At 34.5% G+C, this 24,520-nt stretch overlaps 1 long non-coding RNA gene and 2 pseudogenes across 1 annotated transcript; all 3 read right to left on the bottom strand.

The window, feature by feature from the left end:
* Positions 1-239: 239 nt before the first annotated feature.
* Positions 240-2,016, bottom strand: LOC107417094 (protein NRT1/ PTR FAMILY 5.10-like; annotated as a pseudogene).
* Positions 2,017-3,045: 1,029 nt separating this feature from the next.
* Positions 3,046-3,557, bottom strand: LOC132799310 (uncharacterized). Its single transcript, XR_009638690.1, has 2 exons — positions 3,512-3,557; positions 3,046-3,416 (listed from the first exon to the last, which is right to left on the bottom strand). It is a non-coding gene; the product is annotated as an uncharacterized LOC132799310 (long non-coding RNA).
* Positions 3,558-11,166: 7,609 nt separating this feature from the next.
* LOC132799326 (protein NRT1/ PTR FAMILY 5.10-like) lies at positions 11,167-19,143 on the bottom strand (annotated as a pseudogene).
* Between the last annotated feature and the right edge of the window lie 5,377 nt (positions 19,144-24,520).

The following is a 24,520-nucleotide window of genomic DNA, read 5'->3' as shown; positions in this document are numbered from 1 at the left end:
GCCCAAAAAAAGCTAAGGCCCACTAAACCGAAAACAAGCCCAAATTCAAAAGCCCCTTTTTGGTGCTGCTGTCCAGAGTTGCTGCCACTGGTTAGCTTTGGCATAGGTCTTGGAGTAACAACAAACAAAGGCAAATATTATAAAAACATTCACAAATAATACAATTTTGATATAAACAAAAACCTGTCTCGGTTGCATGTTATATTACCTGCATCTAAGCTTTCATAATACTCAATTTCTTCTAAAAAGAATTTGTACAAACTTAGAGAAGCATTAAGCCAATTTTGACAACATATCAATGCCTCGACCATTTTAGCTGTCAAAGAGCTTCTAAAAGGATCAAGTATTCTGCCTCCAGTGCCAAAAGCACTCTCTAAAGCCACAATGGAGACTTGAATGACATATACATCCTTTGCAACCTTCTCTAACACAGGGTATTTCTCTCCAGGTGAAAACATCAGCTATCCCAAACAATAAGTACTGCGGATCCAGCCACCAATCGTTCATTGGAATTGTGGAACTTGGCCTATCAACCAGATCATATTCTACGGCAACTTTGAGCCTTTTCATCTCAACAATAGCTGTGACTACCGTGGCAAAGTAGATAATACCATTCCGATTCCAATTCTCTGCAGTATTGAGATACCTGATGGTTTTCTTGTGAACACTCTTGCTATTGGGATAAGGATGCGAACATAAATTGGTAGAAAGAAGATGATGGTAAGGCTGATGAGAGATTGAAGTGCAGCAGCTAGTATTTCAAAGCCGGGAACAATTGTTCTTCTCATGTTAGCACCTTGCTTGGTAAAGAAAGTTGAAGATTGTGCAAACACAACAGCAAACGCCAAGCATGTTACCCATATTGGAACAAGTCTAAGTACAGCTTTTGCTTCTTTAACCTCTTCAATGCTACAATACTTCTTTTCATCTTCCTTTAAAACATTCGATACAAGCAAGGCTTTGTTTAGGAACCTATTGGATAATACCATCCAAGTTATGAAAATTCTCTTATTTAGGATTCTAAATAATTCTTGTTTTTTTTTTTTTTTTTTCAGGATCATCAAAATTATCCATAATTGGACAGTAGTAGGCGACCTATTACCTGCAATAGGATTGGGATTATCTATCCTAGACGATCTAGATAATAGTACAAGTATATAAGCTTTAATTGAGAGTTTGTGTGTATTTTTATTCAGAAAAAAAATTAATTGGTATTTTAATAAATGTGCAGAAAAAACTTTAATCTATGCTCTTACTTGAATTGATCTACACTTTGGTGTTGATGAGGTGATATTCCGCGAGATTCGTCTTCAATTGGTAGCACAGATGGTGCTATTCTCTAGTTCCTAACAGCTGTAACAAACACTGAACCGATTCTCGATAATGGGTTCTGAGATTGTTTAATATTGGCATATCTATAGGTCGTAGTTCCAACCAAGAAAATGACCACACCAGTGACCATTACAATACAAGGAACTCCAAAACCTAAAGCCCAACTGAGATTTCCTTCTATGTAGGTTACAATCAAATTTGATGCTAATATGCATACACGTAGACCAAAATACCACCAATTGAAGAATGAGCTTTTGCCTTTGGACTCCTCTGGATGTTGGCCATCGAATTGATCGGCTCCAAAAGCCTGAACGCAAGGTTTATGTCCACCTTGCGCAATTGCCACCATATACAGACCAACGAAGAATAATACTACTTGAAATTCAGAAATACTTGAACTGTAAGAAGTTTGTAAAGCTGATAAGGTCAACAAACCTAGTCCCTGTGATTCAGTATCATAATTTTAGCTTCTAAATATTGACAAATTTCATTTAGACTTGTGGTTTACCCTAATTACATTTTTCTTTTTTCTTTTTTTTTATCTATCATAGTTTTGGAATTTCATTACTAATCTCCCTTAAAGACTCATATATTAGTTTTTATTAGTTTATTTTAATATTAAAGGAAGAAAAATTGAAAATTAATACTTTATAATAAATAATATAGTAAAAAAAATACAATCATGATCTTTAATTGTCAAAATGAGCTAATAAAAACTAACAGATTAGATTTAATGATGATTTCTCAAAAATATAGATTGAAATGTAATTAATGTAAAATTGAAGGGTCTAAATTAAATATTCTCTTTAAAAATTGCTGTTAGAACTAAGGATCACATACATGTATATCTATATATATATATATATATATACACTCAATTTTCTTTTTATCATTATATATATTTATATATCCAATGCTGAATATTCATTAATTTATAATTCCAAAAAATTATTAAATATTAAATATGAGAAACTTATTGTTCACATAGAGCAATTCATATTTGGAATAAATATAGCAATATGCCTTTATTTGTGAATTTTATTAATTTATTTTCCGAGTTAAAAGAATTCATAGACAATGTGGAAAAAAAATTGTAAAAATTATTTTAAGGCTAAAGCTAATTTGTTATATACCTGGTTATTTTGTCACTATAATTTTCTATATATCTTAAAGACATATTTAATACTTATGTGGTAGTGCTTTGGAACTCCAATAAAAAAATTATTAAGAGAAAAAAAAAATCGTTATGTATTTGATAAAAATTTCAGAAGTCATATTCCAATAAAAAAATAAGCACTTCATGTGCTTGTAAAAGAAGTAATCTTTCTCCAAAAGTATGTGTGGTTGATAGAACAGATGCAATAATAGCATAGCTATTAAATTTTATCAAATTTGAATTTTTTAGACAAAAAATTTAGAAAAACCTAAACACAATTCTAATTTAATATTATTATCAAACATATAAATACTAATCATAATCTATATTTTTATTTCTATGAATAGATATTTTTATTTTATTAGAAATATTTTTCTTAATGCCAAATATGCTCTAAATGTTATAAGATGAAAAAAGGGGAAAAAAAGTCTATACATTAATTAAAATATCAAAATACTAAAAATTACTTTAAAATCCTTTTTTATATTTTGTTATACATAATAGTAGGAGATGCCTTTTAGAGTAAAAATTAAATATTGTAATCCACGTGATAAAAATAATGCAACAAAGAAATTGCAAAATTTATACAAATGGTTCATGGGAATGGGAAAAAAAAAATTATAGGCATTATTAAATTGATACATATTAAGATGAGGCTGGTTTATTGTAATCCTGCCTGTCTAAATTGTAGAAAGTGTGCATAGACAAACCAGAACATAGAGAATAGAAGTCACCACAATGGTGCGGTAGCGCCCGAGAAAAGAATCGGCAACAAAAGCTCCTAACAAAGGCAGCAACAACGCCATTCCGTCCCACGCATTCACGTTCTCCGCCACTATGGCGGTGGACTGTCCAATCGGTCTGGTGAGAAAGCTTATGAGTTTGGAGCTGATTCCATAGTATGCAAACCTCTCCCCAACCTCCACACCTGTACATCTTCTACACTATCAAACCAACTTCTCTATCTTTCCGTTTGACTAAGTAATAATACATTGGATTTTGATTGGATGAAGTGGTTCTTACCTATGATAAAGCCCGTGGACCTCCATCCACCTGATTTGGATCTTAGAACAGGGCGATCTTTGTAGTCAACGACATCCTCGATGGTGTCATCTAGTAGCAGATCTTCGGGTTCGGTGAGGTTGGACATGAATTTCAAGTGCTTAATCATGCGAAGGTTTTTAGATGAGTAAGAGCATTCCCAAAGGTCTTTTTAAATATATCATATTTTTTATTTTAAAGAGATAACATTTTAAAAAAAAATTCAATGGACTCTTTATTTTGACTTTTTGATATAAAGAGTTGGTTTGACTCTCTAAATATAGAGAGCGAAAACCACTTTTTATTTCAATATTATATAAATTTAATTGAATATAGCACATATTTTTATATCACTATTATAATATTTAAGAAGTAGATAATTTATATAAAAAAAAACTACAAATAAAATAATAAATATTTATAGAAAAAATAAAAATAAAAAATTTTATTAAAAAATATTTTTGAATTTTACTAATTATCTCAAAAATATTTTTTATATAAAAATATATTTTTTTTTATTTTAAAAAGTCATTTGAAAATGCTCTAGATGCAATTTGTCAAACTAACATATATGTAAAACCCAAAATTCGAAGAGTACATGGCAATTTATTATTGGTCCTAAATGTAATGTACGTGGCAATTCTGTCGTCTTCTATGAAGTATATCATAACAGAAAGCAACTTTCCTTTCTTTTCTTTTCTTTTTTTTTCACTTAATTTTTTTTTCTTTTCTTGTTTTTTTTATTGATATTGTAAAATCATATGACATCACAGCAATGGAATGAAACAAATGATAGATGTGCATGCATAACCATAAAATTGACGGTTATGCTGAGTAGCGGATAACAATTTCCTTTTTGATTGATAATTTTTTTTTCTTTTTTTTTTTTTTTTTTGGGGTCAAGTCATCGTTTTTGCTAATATTAATTTTTTTTTTGGGCTTGAATTGCTAATATTAAATTGTTGATGTAATGGTTTGCTTCTGAATAATTAAAGGGTTAGGTTTTTGAGGAATCCTAGCGAAGTGTCCTATTCTAGCCAATGCAACTTGTAATTCCACAATTGGATCAATGTAATAACTTTTAATAAACTAACTACCTCGCCAATGTTCCAAATTTGATCAATAATAAAAAGACACCAAAGGGAGAATGGGAGAATACTGAATTTTTTTTCATGGGATAAAAGAAAATTGAAGAGTAGATGTAGAGAGTAAGCGTTAATTTTAAATTCACTAAAATACTTAAGACACTGTTGTATTGTGAAACTGGTCTAATGGACCGTTTTGAACTAATTCTTGAGACTGACCCCTAGGTATCACTTATATTTTTAAATAGTGACTTTTCAAAAATTATCTATTTGGAGGATTTTTACGTGATTTTCCAATAATAAAATACCAAAAAAGTGATTGCATCTCTTGAATATTGCTTAGTTATAGACTTCACTTGCACTTCACACTTCATAAATGTTGGATCTTGCAAAGTACAAGTTGGCAACAAATCCTAAAGCAATAAGCTCAGCAAGTAACCAATAGAAGTAATCAAGGTGCCCTCTGTTTGAAAACCAGGTATCGTGGGCCTTCTCACCGCTTGCTTCTTCAGTAACTGAGATAAGAAAGCTGCTTAGAAAGCTCCCCACACCAACAAGACTGAGATACAGGGCCAATCCTATGGTTTGGGAGCTTTCTTATCATAGCCATTGATGAAGCAACTGGTGGGAGAGGCCAAGATAGCTGGTTTTCTGGTAATTTAAACTGAGCACACATTGATTACTTTTATTGGCTACTTGCTCTGCTTAGTGCATTAGGATTTGTCGCCCACTACTTTGCAAGATCTTACATTTATAAAGTGTGAACTGCTAGTTAGTGTTAGTTTTGAAGTCTATAACTATACTAAGCAATATTCATGTTGGGAAATTAACAAGAAAAAATCTGTTACTTCAACTTCTTAATTGGGGGGTTGATAAACCATACCTATGGATATAAGGTAAAAAATTTAGTAGACAACATATTGTTCATTTTCTTGACGAATTCTAGACATTTGAATTTATAAACTTAGCTTAGTTCATGTTAATAAATGCTGGTTGTGATTCAATTGAGAGATGGTCAAAGTTAACGTTTCTTATAAGCATCAGTTGTGAAACGGTGCCGTTGCACTTAAGGAAGTGGTTATGATAAGTCAGCGGTTAGTTTTCTGTTTTGGAGGTTTATAAATAATAGTTTAACTGCAGAAACAGAAAAAACAGATGATAGAAGCAGCTAGTTCTCGATCAAAGTTTTTCTTCTGGTTTTCTCTTTTCTTCTTGTAGCCTCTTTCTCTTTGTATTTCTCTTTCTCTTGGTATTGTTTAGGATCATTCTGGGTGAGTGATTTGTGAGAAAGAGAGAGGTTGTAAAGGGGTTTCTGGTGTGGTTTATGGGTGTAGAGAATCTGTAAAATCAAGAGAGAAACTGCTGCAAAGGTGTATCTGTTTTGTTCATAGTGCAAGAACTTCTTGGATGGAGTTCACCGAGGATGTAGGTCATTTCTAGACCGAACCTCGTAAAATTTGTGTGTTCTTTGTGTGATTCTTCTTGTTTGTTTCTTTCTATATGCTTGCTGTGATGAGTTCTGTATTGAATTAAGTTTCAATAGTGGTATCAGAGCATTCTTGTATACTCATTCACAAGAAAGAAACGTGTGCCTGCCATTTGTTTGAGGAAATTCCTAAGTGATGAACCAGCAAGCTAAATGGGTTCCAAGGTAGAGTTAGAGGTCTTTAATGGGAAAGGAGACTTTCTCTTATGGAGGCAGAAGATGAAAGCAGTTCTGGTGCAACAAAAAGTGGCCAAAGCCATAGATGGGTCTTTTCCAGAGAGTCTCACAGAAGAGCAGAGAAAAGACATGGATGAAATTGCCTACAGCACCATCATTTTACATCTATCTGACAGCATCTTGAGGAAGGTAAATGATTCTAAGACCACTTCTCAAATCTGGAGTAGATTAGAGCAATTATATTTTGTTAAATCACTGCCAAATAAAATATACTTGCTGGAAAAATTTTTTGGTTTCAAGATAAATCCATCAAAGGATTTAGAGGAGAATCTTGATGAATTTAACAAATTGGGTTTAGATCTGGCCAACTGTAATGAAAAGTTCACTGATGAACATCATGCAGTGATTTTATTAAATTCTCTTCCAGATAGTTATAAGGATATTAAAAATGCAATTAAATATGGAAGAGAGATTTTGACCACTGATATTTTCATAAATTCGTTGAGAGCAAAAGAGTTGGAAATGAAGATTGAAAGGCCAGACACTAGTGGGGAAGGTCTGATTACTAGAGGAAGAAATCCTGTTAGAACTTCAAAAGGCTATAATAACCATTTCAGGGGCAAATCTAGAGACAAGTCTAGATCTAAGTCAAGAAACAGAGGAAGGAAGTGTTATTATTGCCAGAAAGAAGGTCATCTCATTAAAGACTGCTACAAGAGGATAAATAAAGAAAATAGAGAGAAACATTCTGAAAATGGAGATGCTGCTGTAGTAAGCAATGAGGATGACATTGGAGATGTCTTGGCTGTCTCAATGGATCAAACCAGTCAAGAATGGATTTTGGATTCTGGATGTACCTTTCATATGTGTCCAAGACAAGAGTGGTTTGTTAATTTTCGAAACTTAAATGGTGGTCAAGTGTTGTTAGGCAATAATCAAGCTTGTAATGTGACTGGAATAGGAGATATTCCTATTAGAATGAGTGATGGAGTGATAAGGACCTTGAGCAATGTAAGGTTTGTTCCTGAGCTGCAAAGAAATCTCATTTCACTTGGAGTCTTGGATGAATCTGGTTATAGTTGTAAGTCTGAAAATGGGTCCATGAAGATCAGCAAAGGTGCTCTTACTGTCATGAGAGGACTCAAAAGAAATGGATTGTATGTTCTACAAGGAAAAACAGTAACTGGAACTAATGCAGCAGCTATAACTTCAAGTCCAGATGAAACCCAACTTTAGCATAAAAGATTGGGACATATCAGTGAGAAAGGCCTGCAGATTCTCAACAAGCAAGGGCTGTTTGGCAAGAACAAAATCAGCAAGATGGAATTTTGTGAACACTGCATATTAGGGAAGCAACATCGGTTGAGTTTCAAGCTAGGAACACATAAAGCTACCTCAATATTGGACTATGCACATGCAGATTTATGGGGACCAGCTAGCACACCTACACATGGAGGTAACAGGTACTTTCTTTCAATTGTTGATGACTTTTCCAGAAAAGTTTGGGTTTTTCTGTTAAAAAATAAAAGTGATGCTTTTGTTAAATTTAAACATTGGCACTCTTTAGTTCAAAACCAAACAGGGAAAAAATTGAAAGTGTTAAGAACTGATAATGGGCTAGAATTTTGTAATCTAGAATTTCACAATTTCTGCAAAGAAATTGGAATTCTTAGACATAGAACAGTTAGTTATACCCCTCAGCAAAATGGAGTTGCCGAGAGGATGGACAGGACCTTACTAGACAAGGTTAGGTGCATGTTGCTAAGTTCTGGTTTACCAAAACCATTTTGGGGTGAAGCTATTATGACAGCAACTTATTTGGTTAATAGATGTCCATCAACAGCTATAGAATTCAAAACTCCTGAAGAAATGTGGACAGGCAAACCAGCAGATTATACTAGGCTAAAAATCTTTGGATGTGCAGCATATGCTCATCAAAGTGAAGGGAAACTTGAACCTAGATCATTGAAGTGTGTTTTTCTAGGTTATCCCGAGGGAGTTAAAGGCTATAGGCTGTGGGCAAGAGACTTGAAAGGTTTTAAAACTATAATAAGTATGGATGTTATTTTTAATGAAAATATTATGCCTTGCTTGAGTAATAAAGATGCAGGGATTGAAATTTCCACCAAAGATAAGTCAGTTCAGTTTGAGGTGGAGCCATATATGAAGGCAAAGGAGGACCAAACAACCCAAGTGGAAGCTGAAGCTGAAACACAACTTCCAGAATCTGAAAATGATCAACCAGATCAAGAAACTGAAGAAGAATCAATTGCTGAAAGCACAAATCCTCTACAACATTACCAGCTGACCAGAGATAGGCAAAGGAGAGTGGTAAAACCCCCTGTCAAATTTATTTCTTCTAACTCCACTATGTTTGCTCTAGTATGTTTTCAGGAACTTGCTGATGAGGAACCTAAGTCCTATTCTGAAGCTATGAAGAGTAAGCATTCCAGATTGTGGTATAAATCTATGTTGGAAGAATTGGAGTCTTTACACAAGAATAAGACATGGGTGTTGGTTCCTAAACCTACAACTCAGAAAGTAGTTGACTGCAAGTGGATTTTTAGAGTGAAAGAGGGGATATCAAGTGCTGATCCAGTTAGATTTAAGGCAAGATTAGTTGCCAAGGGATTCACACAGGTATAAGGGATAGATTATACTGAAATTTTCTCACCTGTGGTGAAATACACAACTATTAGGATGATTTTATCATTAGTTGCTCATTTCAATTGGGAGCTGGAACAACTTGATGTGAAAACAGCATTTTTGCATGGTGAGCTTGATGAGATTATATATATGAAGCAACCTGAAGGTTTTGAGATCTCAAACTCAAATAAGGAGATGGTTTGCTTGCTGAAGAGATCATTATATGGTTTGAAGCAGTCTCCTCGACAGTGGTATAGGAGATTTGACACTTATGTGTTAAAAGTTGGTTTTAAAAGGAGCAGCTATGATAGTTGTCTATACTACAAAGGTGAAAACTATCATGAATCAGTCTATTTACTCTTATATGTAGATGATATGCTATTAACTGGTCAAAATATGAAGAATATCAAGGATATTAAGGATGAGTTGAAGGCTGAATTTGACATGAAAGAGCTTGGACCAGCAAAGAAAATTTTAGGCATGAGTATTGAAAGGGACAGATTGAAGAATCAGCTTTTCTTGAATCAGAAAAGTTATATTCAGAAAATATTGTCTAAGTTTTCAATGAGTGCTGCAAATTCAACAAATGTACCACTTGGGAATCATTTCAAGCTATCTGCCAGTTTGTGTCCTCAAACCGAAGAAGAAGAAAAAGACATGAGTAATGTGCCTTATGCAAGTGCAATAGGGTCTGTCATGTACGTTATGATCTGTACAAGGCCTGATCTAGCTCATGGAATCAGTGTTCTTAGTAGATATATGGCAAATCCTGGAAGAAAACATTGGGAGGCTCTTCAATGGCTTCTAAAATATCTTAAGGGGACTTGTGATGTTGGCTTGATGTTTAGTCACTGCAAAGAAGGTGTGGTTCTCAAAGGATATGTAGACTCTGATTATGCAGGTGACAGAGATAGAAGAAGGTCAACTAGTTCTTATGTATTTACACTTTGCAATAATTGTGTCAGCTGGAAGTCTAGGCTACAACCAAGGGTGGCATTATCATCAACCGAAGCTGAATATATAGCTACTGCAGAAGCTATGAAAGAGGCTTTATGGTTAAAGGGTTTGCTACAAGAATTGAAGCTTTTAGAGGGTGAAGTTACTGTATTTTCAGACAGTCAAAGCTCAATTCATTTGTGTAAAAATCCGGTTTATCATGATCAAACAAAGCATGTTGAGGTGAAGTACCATTTCACAAGAGATGTTGTGAATGAAGGAGTTATTGGCTTGGAGAAAATTGCAACAGCACATAATCCAGCAGATATGGGAACTAAAGTGCTTCCAGTTAGCAAACTTGAAACTTGCAAAAGTTTGCTAAGAGTTGAACCTGGTTGATAGCTTAAGTCAGTGAACTGAGAAGTCCAAGGAGTCTTGCACACAAATTATCCTCTCACTTGAATCAAGGTGGAGTATGCTGGTTGTGATTCAATTGAGAGATGGTCAAAGTTAACGTTTCTTATAAGCATCAGTTGTGAAACGGTGCCGTTGCACTTAAGGAAGTGGTTATGATGAGTCAGCGGTTAGTTTTCTGTTTTGGAGGTTTATAAATAATGGTTTAACTGCAGAAACAGAAAAAACAGATGATAGAAGCAGCTAGTTCTCGATCAAAGTTTTTCTTCTGGTTTTCTCTTTTCTTCTTGTAGCCTCTTTCTCTTTGTATTTCTCTTTCTCTTGGTATTGTTTAGGATCATTCTGGGTGAGTGATTTGTGAGAAAGAGAGAGGTTGTAAAGGGGTTTCTGGTGTGGTTTATGGGTGTAGAGAATCTATAAAATCAAGAGAGAAACTGCTGCAAAGGTGTATCTGTTTTGTTCATAGTGCAAGAACTTCTTGGATGGAGTTCACCGAGGATGTAGGTCATTTCTAGACCGAACCTCATAAAATTTGTGTGTTCTTTGTGTGATTCTTCTTGTTTGTTTCTTTCTATATGCTTGCTGTGATGAGTTCTGTATTGAATTAAGTTTCAATAATAAATATGAGTAATGTGCATATAAATACAAATATTCTTTAAAATGTGTCCTCTTATGAAACTAAATGAGAGGGAGAACAAGGAAAATGACACAAATGGAAGGAAGGATCATTTGAAGATAAAGGGAAAGGCAACAATAACTGATGATGAGAGTCCAATTTAGTTCAAATTTTTGGTCCTTGAAGTCCATCTAGTACTTGTCACTATAATAAGGAAGCTGAAGTAATATACAGATGGAAAATTTAGCTTCTTGAATATTAGTAATGCATAGATGTTTCAAAATTTGAGATCACTTACTGATACATAGAGTATGAAAGATCTTGCAAAATACAAATAGGCAGCAAATCCTAATGAACCAAGCGCAGCAAGTAGCCAATAAAAGTAACCGAGATGTGCTTTATTTAGATTACTAGAAAACCAACTATCATGACTAACTCCACCTATTGCTTCATCAATGGCCGAGATAAGAAAGCTGCTTAGAAGGCTCCCAACACCAAAAACACTAGGATACAAGGCCAATCTTATGCTCCTTAGTTCATTTGGTGCCTGATCATAGAAAAACTCTTGCAGACCTACAATGGTAAAACATCTGCTATTCCAAGCAAAAGATACGTAGGAGCCAACCACCACCCGCTCGTTGGAACTGTTACATTTGGCTTATAAACCAAACCATACTCTTGAGCAGTTTAGAGCCTTTGCATCTCAACAACAGCTGAAACTACCATGGACAGAGCAGATAAAAGCATTCGAGTTCCTATTCTATGCAACATTGTGATACCTGATGGTGTCCTGTGAACTCTCTCGCTGTTGGGATGGGAATGCGGTCGTAAATGGCTATAAAGAGAAGAATAGCAATGCCAATGAGAGATTGAAGTGAAGCAGTTGGTATTTCAAAACTGGGAATGATTGTTCTTTTCATGATAGCACCTTGCTTTGTAAAGAAAGTTGAAGATTAAGCAAACACGATAGAAAATCCCAAACATGTTAGCCATATTGGGACAAGCCTAAACAGAGTCTTTGCTTCTTCAACCGCTACAATGCTACAACATATCTTCCCATCTTGCTTCGAATCGCTCGGTACAAGCAAGGCTTTGTTGAGGAATTTGTTGTTGAAATACCACTGATCCCAAAAGTTTAAGCTTATGGAAGGTGAATTTTCATTTGATTTTATATTTTTTTCTAACATTCGCGCTCAAATGTAAACCATCTCTTTTAAGCTTATTTCTGGATCTTCATATTTGTTTTTTAATTTTTGGATAGAATTTTTAGATGGAGTTGTTGAATTTCTAACTCAGGATCTCTTTGATATAGAACCCAAGTTATATATGTAAGTAAGCTTTAATTGAACATCTGTAAATTTAATCAAGGCTTTCACTTGAATTGATCTGTGCCACGTGATTCATCTTCCATTGATACCACAAATTCGATTGTTCTCCAGTTCCTGATTGCTTAATAAACACTTAATCACTTCTCGAAAATGGGTTCTGATAAGAATCTTGTTTAATATTGGTATATGTTGGATAATATATGAGAAAGTATAATGGAGGAGGCTATATTAAAAAATATATATATTTGATGAAATAAGGAATGAGTGGCCGAGTATAATTGCAAGAAGGAAGAACTAAAGAATAAGTGGCCGAGTATATTTGCAAGGAAGAACTAAAGAAAATGGATGCACTTATAATTGCAAGAAGGAAGAACTAAAAAAAAATGGATGCACCTTGATATTGCTTTTTCATTCTATTAATACATGTTGGGTATAAGGCTAATTCATAAGGCCCAAAGGCAGCACAAAGAAGCATACCGCCATGTGCTTGCTCTTGCTATCATTTTTCAGTGCATGTAAAGGTCCAGCTCAACTTGTCAATCTATCCTACTCAATAAATATAAAAGCCCAGTTTATATAACTTACATGTATTAACTTGTCAACCCATTCTAACCAATAAGACGCTTCCTTCTATGCTAAATATTCACTCATAAATTTTTCCTTCATCATGAAGTTGCCGACTTTGCCAATAAAATTACAAATTATTATTATAATTATTATTTTACTTTTTGACAATGTGCCTATAAGTTGTAGTTCCAACCAAGAAAACAATCACAGCAATCAGCATTGCAATACAAGAAACTCCAAATCCCAAAGCCCAACTGAGGTTTTCTTGTATTTAGGTTACTATCAAATTGGTTTGCTAATATTCCTGACAGACCAAAATAGCACCAATTGAAGAATGAGCTTTTGGCTATGGACTTCTCTGGATGTTGTCGTCGAATTGATCGGCTCCAAAAGCCTGATCACAAGGTTTATCACCATCTTGCGCAAATGCTACTAGATGTAGAGAAAAGAAGAATAATACTACTTGGAACTCATAAATACTAAAGACAGTCACTTTGTTGGTTTGGTGCATAGAAGAACTGAGAGAAGTTTGTAGAGCCTAGTCCCTGTCATCAATATCCCGAGTTATAACCATAAATGATTTAGCTTTTAGATAATTTTATAAGAATTAAGAAGTATACTCAATGTTAAACATTAGTTAATTCATAATTCTAACCAAAATTTTGTTTCACATTTAATTTAAATTTGTGAAAATTTATTGTTCACATGGATATAACACCCTACGTTCTACTACCATTTTGTTTTTTTTTTTTTGGGGTATAATTTTTTTAATGCATTCTGCAGCATGTACAGCGATTGGAACTCCTTTACCCTCCAGAAATATTTCTATTAGTTTCCACCTAAAGTAAAGTTTCTTTTATATATATATGTATATCATCGTGGATCAGGAACTTTTATAAATATAGCAACCTTTACTTGTGAGTTTTATTAATATTTGTCAAAAAATAAAGCAAAAAACAATTGATATATTTGCATTAAGGATATGAAAAAAAATGTTATGACAAAATTATTTCACAGCTGAATTAAGTTTATATTTAACTAGTTATTTTTTGCTCCAATTATCTATTTAAAACACATGTGGAATTAATTAGTCACAACTATTTATTTACCAAAAATAATTACTCACAAATTTTTTTTTTCTAATAATGGTAGTTGCATCAAAATATTTATTAAATAATTTACTAAATGATATGACATTATTTTATTAATTATGATATTTAGTTACATTATCTTTCAAAAAATTCACTCTTTCAAATATAAATCATATATATTTATTAACAAATAAAAATTAATATATTATTATTACAGCATTATTTGATAAACTACTTGATAGTTTACAGCACAATCGTTTTTTTGAAATAAAATAATAAGCTTCTGCATAAACAGAAATATTGATCTCCAATCCTCCCAACTTGGGATGTGAAAGAGAGAGCTCAAAAGTCCAATACCACATAAAATCCATAGAAAAAAGTTTGGTGTAAGTTCGGCCCAGGCCTAAGCTTGAATCGTCTCATTTCCCTTTAGGTTGGATTTGGATTTTAGGTTTTTAAGGGGAATTTGGACCAATGCCCTCATAGGGATGAGTTTCATGATTTTTATCCCTTCATTTGCTATCTTTTTTTTTTTACCGTTCAATATCTATTTTAACCTAAAAACAATGAAAAATGACTTAGATATCCTTTTATATTTTATACAAAAAAAAAAATCTACTTTTTAGAAAAAGAAAACAAACATGTTTTTACACGAATACACAAAAATACAAAACACTCTTCATCTCAGTACTCAAAAAAAATACAAAGAAAAAACAAAAAACCAAAACTTTGATCGTGACCTTAGCACTGTCGGAGGTAATTGTTTTAATATTTTTGTTTATTTGTTGCCGTGGACCGGTGTGGGTTTGTTCTTGTGTGGATTTTTAGCCTTGCCGTGACCCGTGTGGGTTTGTTTTTGTGTGGATTTTGCCTTGCTGTGGACCCGTGTGGGTTTTTTTTTTAATTTGTTTTGGGTTTATTTGTTGCCTTACCGTTAAATACTTACAACTTTAGTACAATGTGAGAAATTGAAACTTGTGATTTGTATTTAAAACCGGTTAAAAATGTGGAATTTTTGAAGATTTAGGTTTTTGTATGGAAGTGATTATAACCTAGGTTTTAGGATAGATTGATATTGGGTATTAGTAGGAAATGAAGAGAGGAAAAAAATGGGACCGGTTCGGCCTTGAACGGTGGCCAGAGGTGGGAGAAACAACCGGGTCAAGAATCGGATCGGGACCGGTTCAGACGGGTTCGGGTCAACCCGGAAAAAGGTTGAAGATGGATCGAACGACATGTCGTCTGGGATGAACTACACCCAGACGACACGTCGTTTTTAATTTGTTTGGGTTCCATTGACATCCCTGAGCATGGAAATAAACAAAGGATGAAGGCAGGGAAATCAATGAATTTGTTGAAGAATAATGTTAGTTTGTAAAAAAAAAAACATAATATATGTATATATATATATTTGTTACAACTTAGGGATATAAGGATTTTTACCCTGATCGAAGTTTAAATCCTAAAGCTAAAGGTGTTATCTCACTAGTGCATGATACTCAAACTCTATCTAGAAAACTGCTTTTGTGGGTTGAAAAGAAGAATTTTTTTAAAAATGTACTTGACCCTTAGGACTAATTATATTTCTTTTTGGATTTGTATACAGATAAATCTTTGACCCTAAACTAATTATACAGATAAAATAAATATAAAGTGAATGATTTGTATAGCATATATAGGTGTCGGTAGGTCTGAGCTTTTATAACCAAATCAGGTTAAACACAAGCAGTATGGGGAAGAGATGTAGCTACATTAGTTGACATACTCATATAGAAGTGGTGGACATGTTGCAGTCCAGCTTAACCTATATGTTCAGATTATATTCTGCAACTTTCTGTGCACATTTTTTAGACATATATTGTATGGTAAGAAATAATTAAATACATGAATATGATATGTATATATACAGTCTAAGGGCTGCTTTTGATTGGCTTATAAAAATCTGTATGTTGCGTAGCTTCTATGTAGTCTTACACCTCCATACTTCACTTTCTTGTTTTTCTATTTTGGGTGAATTGACTACTTCCTCTCCAGTCATTTCAATAATTCACTTTATCTACTTCTGCATGTAGCATCATAATTGGCCACAATTGTGGGTTGCTCTATTAAAACCCCACTTTAGACTATAGCTACATTAGAAATCTTAGTTGCTTTTCAGACCTTCTTTTTTCTTTTAAGTTTTTTCTTCTTCCTTTTTGCTAGGGTAATTTATTACTAAAAATCAGTACTTGGAGATAAGAGAAAAATACTTTATGATTAATTAGAATTGAAGTTGAGAATTCTAGAGTTAGTACTTTCTAAAGGTATAGAAATATATATATATATATATATATATAGAGAGAGAGAGAGAGAAGATCGGTGCATAAAATTTTAGGTACATGGTTAGCTAGAAGCAAACACGCAAACACTTTATCCCCAAAAAAGAAAAAAGAAATTAAAGAAGAAGAAGAAGATAGAAAGATTTAGAAGTAAACACACTGCTATACAGTAAATGTTCAGTAAATGTTTTGTAGATGGCATACACAATATCCTTAGGAAGAGAGCGTATGAAATTGAGGATTGCAGATATTTATATATGTATACATAGTTGACAGTGTGGTTAAAGGTAGATAAAAGTTTATTAATGTTGTCAATGTACATTTGTAGGTTGTACTTTATAATGGCACCAAAGAGGAACTTGCGACGTCAACCGAAGAAGGGAGTTAAGAAGGTGGAAAGTAAGAGATGTGGTGGTAGCACAGTAGCACCCGACTCTAAGCGTCGACTAACTACTAGACAGAAATCCAAAGCTGAGACGGAAAGCGCCAAACTTCGAGGGCACATTCCACTTTCCTAATATGGTAAGTTTTATATTCATTTATGTTGTTTTGTGCAGTAAATCATAAGATATCTGTCAGTATTTATTCATGAATGTGAAAACTCAAGAAAAACTTCACCCGATGGCCATCGGTAATTGCCGATAGGCCATCGGAATTTTTTTTAGTTCATTGTAGGTTGATTACCGATGGTTACATCAGTAATTACCACTTGTGCAAAAATGTGAACCCATATGTCTTAAGATTTAGTTGGAAATTATTATTATCAAGTTAGGGTGGAAAAATAGGGTATGATTAAATCGTCGACGTCAGTTCCATTTATGTAATTCATTTTGCAGCCCATTGATGCTCCAAAGGAACGGATCTTTCAAGATGCCGATATATTTAAAGTTAGGGCACATTCATTCGGGAATCCAATAGAAGCGAACAAAGTAATTACAAGTGTCCTCACAAGTGAGTAGCTGGAAAAGTATAGACAAACATGTTTTGGACACTTACTTGACCTGAAGAACCTTCAGTTCTCTGATCAGGTAGTGCATCACCTGCTTTGCAGATGAGTTGTGTCCAACAATCCAAAAGTACTGGAGTTTAACTTCGGCGGATCTGAAGTGCGGTTTACGAAGTGGGAATTCGCACTCATTAGTGGCTTAAAGTTTTGTAGGTACCCTTCCATGTATGATATGCAAATTTCCAAAGGAAAGGAGCTGCTCACGAGGTTGCTAGATGACAGGACTGACTTGAAACCGCCCGAACTGGAACGAATATTCAAGGGTACACTTTTTATGGATGATTGGGATGCTATAAGAATTACGTTACTATATTTCTTAGTTCATGGTGTACTCGGATCCGAGGGTTCAAATAAATAGAAAATTCATTGATTTGGTTGCTGATATCGAGGTATTTAATTTCTACCCTTGGGGCATTCTGAGCTACAAGGAGACGATCAACTCATTCCACAACGCATTCCAGCATAGAGGACGTAAAGTAAAGAATAAATCACAGTATTATGACCTAAAAGGTTTTCCATTGGCATTTCAGGTACGGTAATATATTTAATACATGTAGCGTTTACTTAAAAATTATATTTAATAACCTATAATTTATATTTTGTAGTTGTGGGGGTTTGAAGCAATCCCTGATTTTGGTAACCAATTTGCCGACCGGTGGGAAACCCGTTGTCCGAGGATCCTTGGATGGCATGCTACAAGTCAACCGAACCATTTTACTGTCCATAATTGGTTCACCTCAAATAGCAATGTAAGGCAAATTTTTTTTAGACTACATGGTACGACTACATTCAAGTTACATTACCATAGTCAGTTTCCAAATTTACTTTTTTTTCCTTTCTTCATTTCATGTAGTATGTTGTGCACTGGAGAGATGGTTATCTTAGACTGAACATAAACCACTTAGATGAAAAAAGAGAGGATAGAGAGTCTGCCGATGGTCTTACCTTTTTCCGAGGTATCTATTTTTTTTGTACTATAATACCTTGTTTTGACTGTATCGTACTATGTATCATTTGATAACCCAATAAACCCCTTATCTCCGGTTCAAATCGAATTTCAAATGGAAGAATTTCAAGGATATTTCAAACTAGATAGATCTCAGCAACACGATCTCCTATACCCACTTATCTTTCATGTAACAAATATTTCCATCCATATGGATACATACAATATTTTTGTTCCGATAATCGGATGGAAAATGGATGCAAGAAAGAGACTTTTATTTATAGTCTCCTATTATTAAATTCAATACCCTATTAATTTAATTAAATATAAATAATAGAATAAAATAAATAGAATAGGAAGTTTATTAAAAGAAAATGAAAGAGTAAAATAGAAAGTAATAAAATATATGATACTGTAGTAGCTACCGATGAGGAGAAGACTATGGATTACTGGCAAACAATAGCAGTTAACATACATGAAGTTCGCTACACGTCACCTCCACTTGTAGCATCAATAGCCACTGTTGGCACTAAAGATGCGTCCAAAGCTGAGGAACATTCTAGTGGCCCTCCAGATGCTAATTTCAGGGTATGCAATTGTTACTTGCACGCAAATTTGTATTTCATATGTTGTACTAATATATGTTGACTTATGTTTTGGATATTGATATTGATTAGCTTGCTTTCTTTGGAGGCAAAATTTGATGAATTAAATAAAGAGATGGCATCCTTAAGGAAGATGCTTAGTTCTGTTATTGACCAACAAAAGCATCAGGTATCATTTAGACAACTTAGTATACTTTAGTGTTTCAGCATTATTAAATTATATATTGTAATTCAGCAATTATTTGTTGTTAGAGTTTGGGAACTGCAAAATAACCATTGTGTTTTGCAAGCCGAACATCATATGCACAGCCATTCACCGTCATCTTCGGTTCGACCATCATCCCCTATGGCACCGTCATTTGGAGAGCAAGCCGAAGAATTTGATGCACCCATAGACGGTTCCAATGGTAGGAAGGAGGATGATGATTGTACTACACCGTTTGAGCCTATCGTACTTGGAGGACCCTATGTGGAGGATTCCTGGGCTTTGGTGCCATATCGGCCTTTGCATTTCGGGTGGGATATCGGTGCTTCAGCTGACAGTCCACATCATGACCAATCAGCTGAGATTGAGCTGGAAGATTGGACGCATAACATTGGTGATACAAGCCGATTCGGTAGAGTTTACCACCAGTCACATCACGTTATCTCTCCTTACACCAACTCGTGTAAAAAGAAGGTCAAATTTAATCTTAATCGACATATTGATGCATCGAAGGAGAAGGCATTCGATGAGTGGTATAGGATGGCACCAAAGGAAGCAATCGTGTGTACATCTTATATGACGGTGGGAAAGAAATTTTTTGCTGAGCTACTTACCTTTGAAGGATGGTTGACTTCCGATGTAAGTTATATGCTTTATGTTCATGTAAAATCATTGTGTTCCTACGTTTGGAATGATGTTTTATTTATCACCTCGCACTTGTTATTTATTCCCTTTAATGTGGTTTTGCAGCATATTGACACTATTTTGTATTTCATACGAAAAAGGCGGTTTGAGAATGAGAAGATGTTCACCCACACCTGTGCCATATTAGACGTGTTATTTTGGGTAAGATGATGGGATGTTACTGCGTTGCTTAATGTTATATTGATGATATTTATATTGTATATATTTCATTATTTGGCAGTCATCCATCAAAGGGTGTTATCCCATATGGAGGGCATCTCGTAGCACATATTCATGTGATGCGACCCTTTGTAGCTATGTGCGTGGGAAGTCACCCAAACCTAGCGTGCCGTGGCAAAGATGTGATTATGTAAGTCCCTACATATATTTAAAAAAATTCTCACTAAGTTTCCCATTTTGTGGATAATGAGGTTATGTTCTAATTTGCAGGTGTACATCCCTGTCAACAATGGAGGCGTGCATTGGTTGGCAGCATGTGTGGACTTGAAGGCCCAACATATTGATTTATATGATCCAAATATGGGAAATAAATATGTCCAGAATAAAGAGTTGAACATGCGGAATGCCTTACGTATATGCTACCTTACCTATTGAAGGATGGGGGATATTACGAGAAGAATCTAGAAGTGCCTCCCACTTTAGAGCCATTCACGATGACCATGATCAAAGATGCACCCCGCCAAGATAATGGGTATGAATGTGTTGTCATTTCAAACAACTTCTATTGCTGCTGTTTTATTGTGGTTACATGTGGAAATACACGTGGTTGGTTTTCATTAATGCTAATCATTAATGCTATTCTGCAGGGGTGATTGTGGCGTCTATGCTTTGAAATTTATTGAATACAAGAGTAGTGAGGAGAATCCTTCATTTGCCCCGCAAGACATTATGTTTTTTAGAAAAAAAATATGCTGTTGATTTGTACTTTAATAAACTTTCAATGTAGATCGTATGTTTAATGTTATGACACTCTATACTAATGTTATCTTAATATGCTGAACCTATCTTTAGTAATGATAACCGTTGAAAAAAAAAAAAAGAGAAAAGAAGACCCTTGGTTGTGATAAAAATTAAAGCAAAGATGATTACCGATGGTGCATCGATAATTCCCAATTCACCATCGGTAATTACCGATACGCTTTTGGTAATATGAATTAACATTTTTTTTTCTCCAAATACTCAGTTAATGGGTGTTTCCGGCAACAACATGCAAATTATACATTCCTCAATGCCCCCAAACATCAAAACCCCAAATGTTCCGACAATGTTCTCCAATTGGCAAAAATATTTAATTACCGTAGGTTTCATCGGTAATTACCGAAACCCCTATGGTAATCACATTTTACCAATTTTTTGGGCCCCACAAGTCCATTTACTTGTGTTAAATGAAAAAACATACAAAATATGGATTATCAAATGATCATAATGAGAGAAAATCCCAAAATTGCTTAAAAAGTTCTCAAATTGGCCAAACAAATACGATGACTGTAGACCTTCGGTAATTCCCGATGAAACCTTCGGTAACCAACATATACTCTATAGAAAAATTACCGTAGGTTTCGTCGGTAATTACTGAAACCCCTATGGTAATCATACTTTACCAATTTTTTGGGCCCCACAAGTCCCCTTACGTGTGTTAAATGAAAAAACATGCAAAATATGGATTATCAAATGATCGTAATGAGAGAAAATCCCAAAATTGCTTAAAAAGTTCTCAAATTGGCCAAACAAATACGATGACTGTAGACCTTCTGTAATTCCCGATGAAACCTTCGGTACCCAACATATACTCTCTGGAAAAATTACCGTAGGTTTCATCGGTAATTACCGAAACCCCTATGGTAATCACATTTTACCAATTTTTTAGGGCCCACATGTCCCCTTACTTGTGTTAAATGAAAAAACATGCAAAATATGGATTATCAAATGATCTTAATGAGAGAAAATCCCAAAATTGTTTAAAAAGTTCTCAAATTGGCCAAACAAATACGATGACTGTAGACCTTCTATAATTCCCGATGAAACCTTCGGTACCCAACATATACTCTCTCGAAAAATTACCGTAGGTTTCGTCGATAATTACCGAAACCCCTATGGTAATCACATTTTACAAATATTTTGGGCCCCACAGGTCCCCTTACGTGTGTGAAATGAAAAACATACAAAATATGGATTATCAAATGATCTTAATGAGAGAAAATCCCAAATATTGTTTAAAAAGTTCTCAAATTGGCCAAACAAATACGATGACTGTAGACCTTCTGTAATTCCCAATGAAACCTTCGGTAACCAACATATACTCTCTGGAAAAATTACCGTAGGTTTCATCGGTAATTACCGAAACCCCTATGGTAATCATATTTTACCAATTTTTCCCACAGGCCCCCTTACGTGTGTTAAATGAAAAAACATGCAAAATATGGATTATCAAATGATCTTAATGAGAGAAAATCCCAAAATTGTTTAAAAAGTTCTCAAATTGGCCAAACAAATACGATGACTGTAGACCTTCTGTAATTCCCGATGAAACCTTCGGTAAACCAACATATACTCTCTGGAAAAATTACCGTAGGTTTCATCGGTAATTACCGAAACCCCTATGGTAATCACATTTTACCAATTTTTGGGCCCCACAGGTCCCTTTACGTGTGTTAAATGAAAAAACATGCAAAATATGGATTATCAAATGATCTTAATGAGAGAAAATCCCAAAATTGTTTAAAAAGTTCTCAAATTGGCCAAACAAATACAATGACTGTAGACCTTCTGTAATTCCCGATGAAACCTTCGGTAACCAACATATACCCTCTGGAAAAATTACCGTAGGTTTCGTCGGTAATTACCGAAACCCCTATGGTAATCATACTTTACCAATTTTTTGGGCCCCATAAGTCCCCTTACGTGTGTTAAATGAAAAAACATGCAAAATATGGATTATCAAATGATCATAATGAGAGAAAATCCCAAAATTGCTTAAAAAGTTCTCAAATTGGCCAAACACATACGATGACTGTAGACCTTCTGTAATTCCCGATGAAACCTTCAGTACCCAACATATACTCTCTGAAAAAATTACCGTAGGTTTCATCGGTAATTACGGAAACCCCTATGGTAATCACATTTTACCAATTTTTTGGGCCCCACAGGTCCCCTTACGTGTGTTAAATGAAAAAACATGCAAAATATGGATTATCAAATGATCTTAATGAGAGAAAATCCCAAAATTGCTTAAAAAGTTCTCAAATTGGCCAAACAAATACGATGACTGTAGAGCTTTTGTAATTTCCGATGAAACCTTCGGTAACCAACATATACTCTCTGGAAAAATTACCGTAGGTTTCATCGGTAATTACCGAAACACCTATGGTAATCACATGTTACCAATTTTTTGGGCCCCACAAGTCCCCTTACGTGTGTTAAATGCAAAAACATGCAAAATATGGATTATCAAATGATCGTAATGAGAGAAAATCCCAAAATTGCTTAAAAAGTGCTGAAATTGGCCAAACAAATACGATGACTGTAGACCTTCGGTAATTCTCGATGAAACCTTTGGTAATTTTTCCAGAGGGTATATGTTGGTTACCAAAGGTCTACAGTCATCTTATTTTTTGGGCCAATTTGAGAACTTTTTTAGAGATTTTGGGGTTTTCCCTCCTTAAGATAATTTTAGAATCCATATTGTGCATGTTTTTTCATTTAACAAACGTAAGGGGACTTGTGGGGCCCAAAAAATTGGTAAAATGTGATTACCATAGGGATTTCGGTAATTATCGATGAAATCTACGGTAAATTTTCCAGAGGGTATATATTGGTTACCGAAGGTTTCATCGGTAATTACCGAAGGTCTACGATCATCGTATTGGTTTGGCCAATTTGAGAAATTTTTAAGCAATTTTGGGATTTTCTCTCATTAAGATAATTTAAGAATCCATATTTTGCATGTATTTGGATTTAACACACATTATGGGACTTGTGGGGGCCATAACATTGGTAAAATGTAATTAACACTGGGGTTTCGGTAATTACCGATGAAACCTATGGTAATTTTTCCAGAGAGTATATGTTGGTTACCGAAGGTTTCATTGGTAATTACCGAAGGTCTACAGTCATCGTATTTGTTTGGCCAATTTGAGAACTTTTTAAGCAATTTTGGGATTTTCTCTCAGTACGATCATTTGATAATCCATATTTTGCATGTTTTTTCATTTAACACACGTAAGGGGACTTGTAGGATCCAAAAAATTGGTAAAATGTGATTACCATAGGGATTTCGGTAATTATCGAGGAAACCTACGATAATTTTTCCAGAGGATATATGTTGGGTACCGAAGGTCTACAGTCATCGTATTTTTTTGGCCAATTTGAGAACTTTTTAAGCAATTTTGGGATTTTCTCTCATTACGATCATTTGATAATCCATATTTTGCATGTTTTTTCATTTAACACAGGTAAGGGGACTTGTGGGACCCAAAAAATTGGTAAAATGCGATTACCATAGGGGTTTCGGTAATTACCGACGAAAGCTTCGGTAATTTTTCCAGAGAGTATATGTTGGTTACCGAAGGTTTCATCGGTAATTACCGAAGGTCTACAGTCATCGTATTTTTTTGGCCAATTTGAGAACTTTTTCAGAGATTTTTAGGTTTTCTCTCCTTACGATCATGTAACCATCCATATTTTCCATGTTCTTGCATTTAACACACATTAGGGGACTGGTGGGGGCCATAACATTGGTAAAATGTGAGTACCACTCGGGTTTTGGTAATTACCGATGAAACGTACGGTAATGTTTGAAGCAAAAACAAATTGAACGTTTCATTTTTTAATGCCGTTTGATCTCTTACTTTGTCAGAATTT

The sequence above is a fragment of the Ziziphus jujuba genome, chromosome 4, assembly GCF_031755915.1.
Source record: "Ziziphus jujuba cultivar Dongzao chromosome 4, ASM3175591v1".
Taxonomy (NCBI): domain Eukaryota; kingdom Viridiplantae; phylum Streptophyta; class Magnoliopsida; order Rosales; family Rhamnaceae; genus Ziziphus; species Ziziphus jujuba.
Note: the sequence above shows the minus strand (reverse complement) of the source record. Positions and strands in the feature narration are given on the sequence as shown.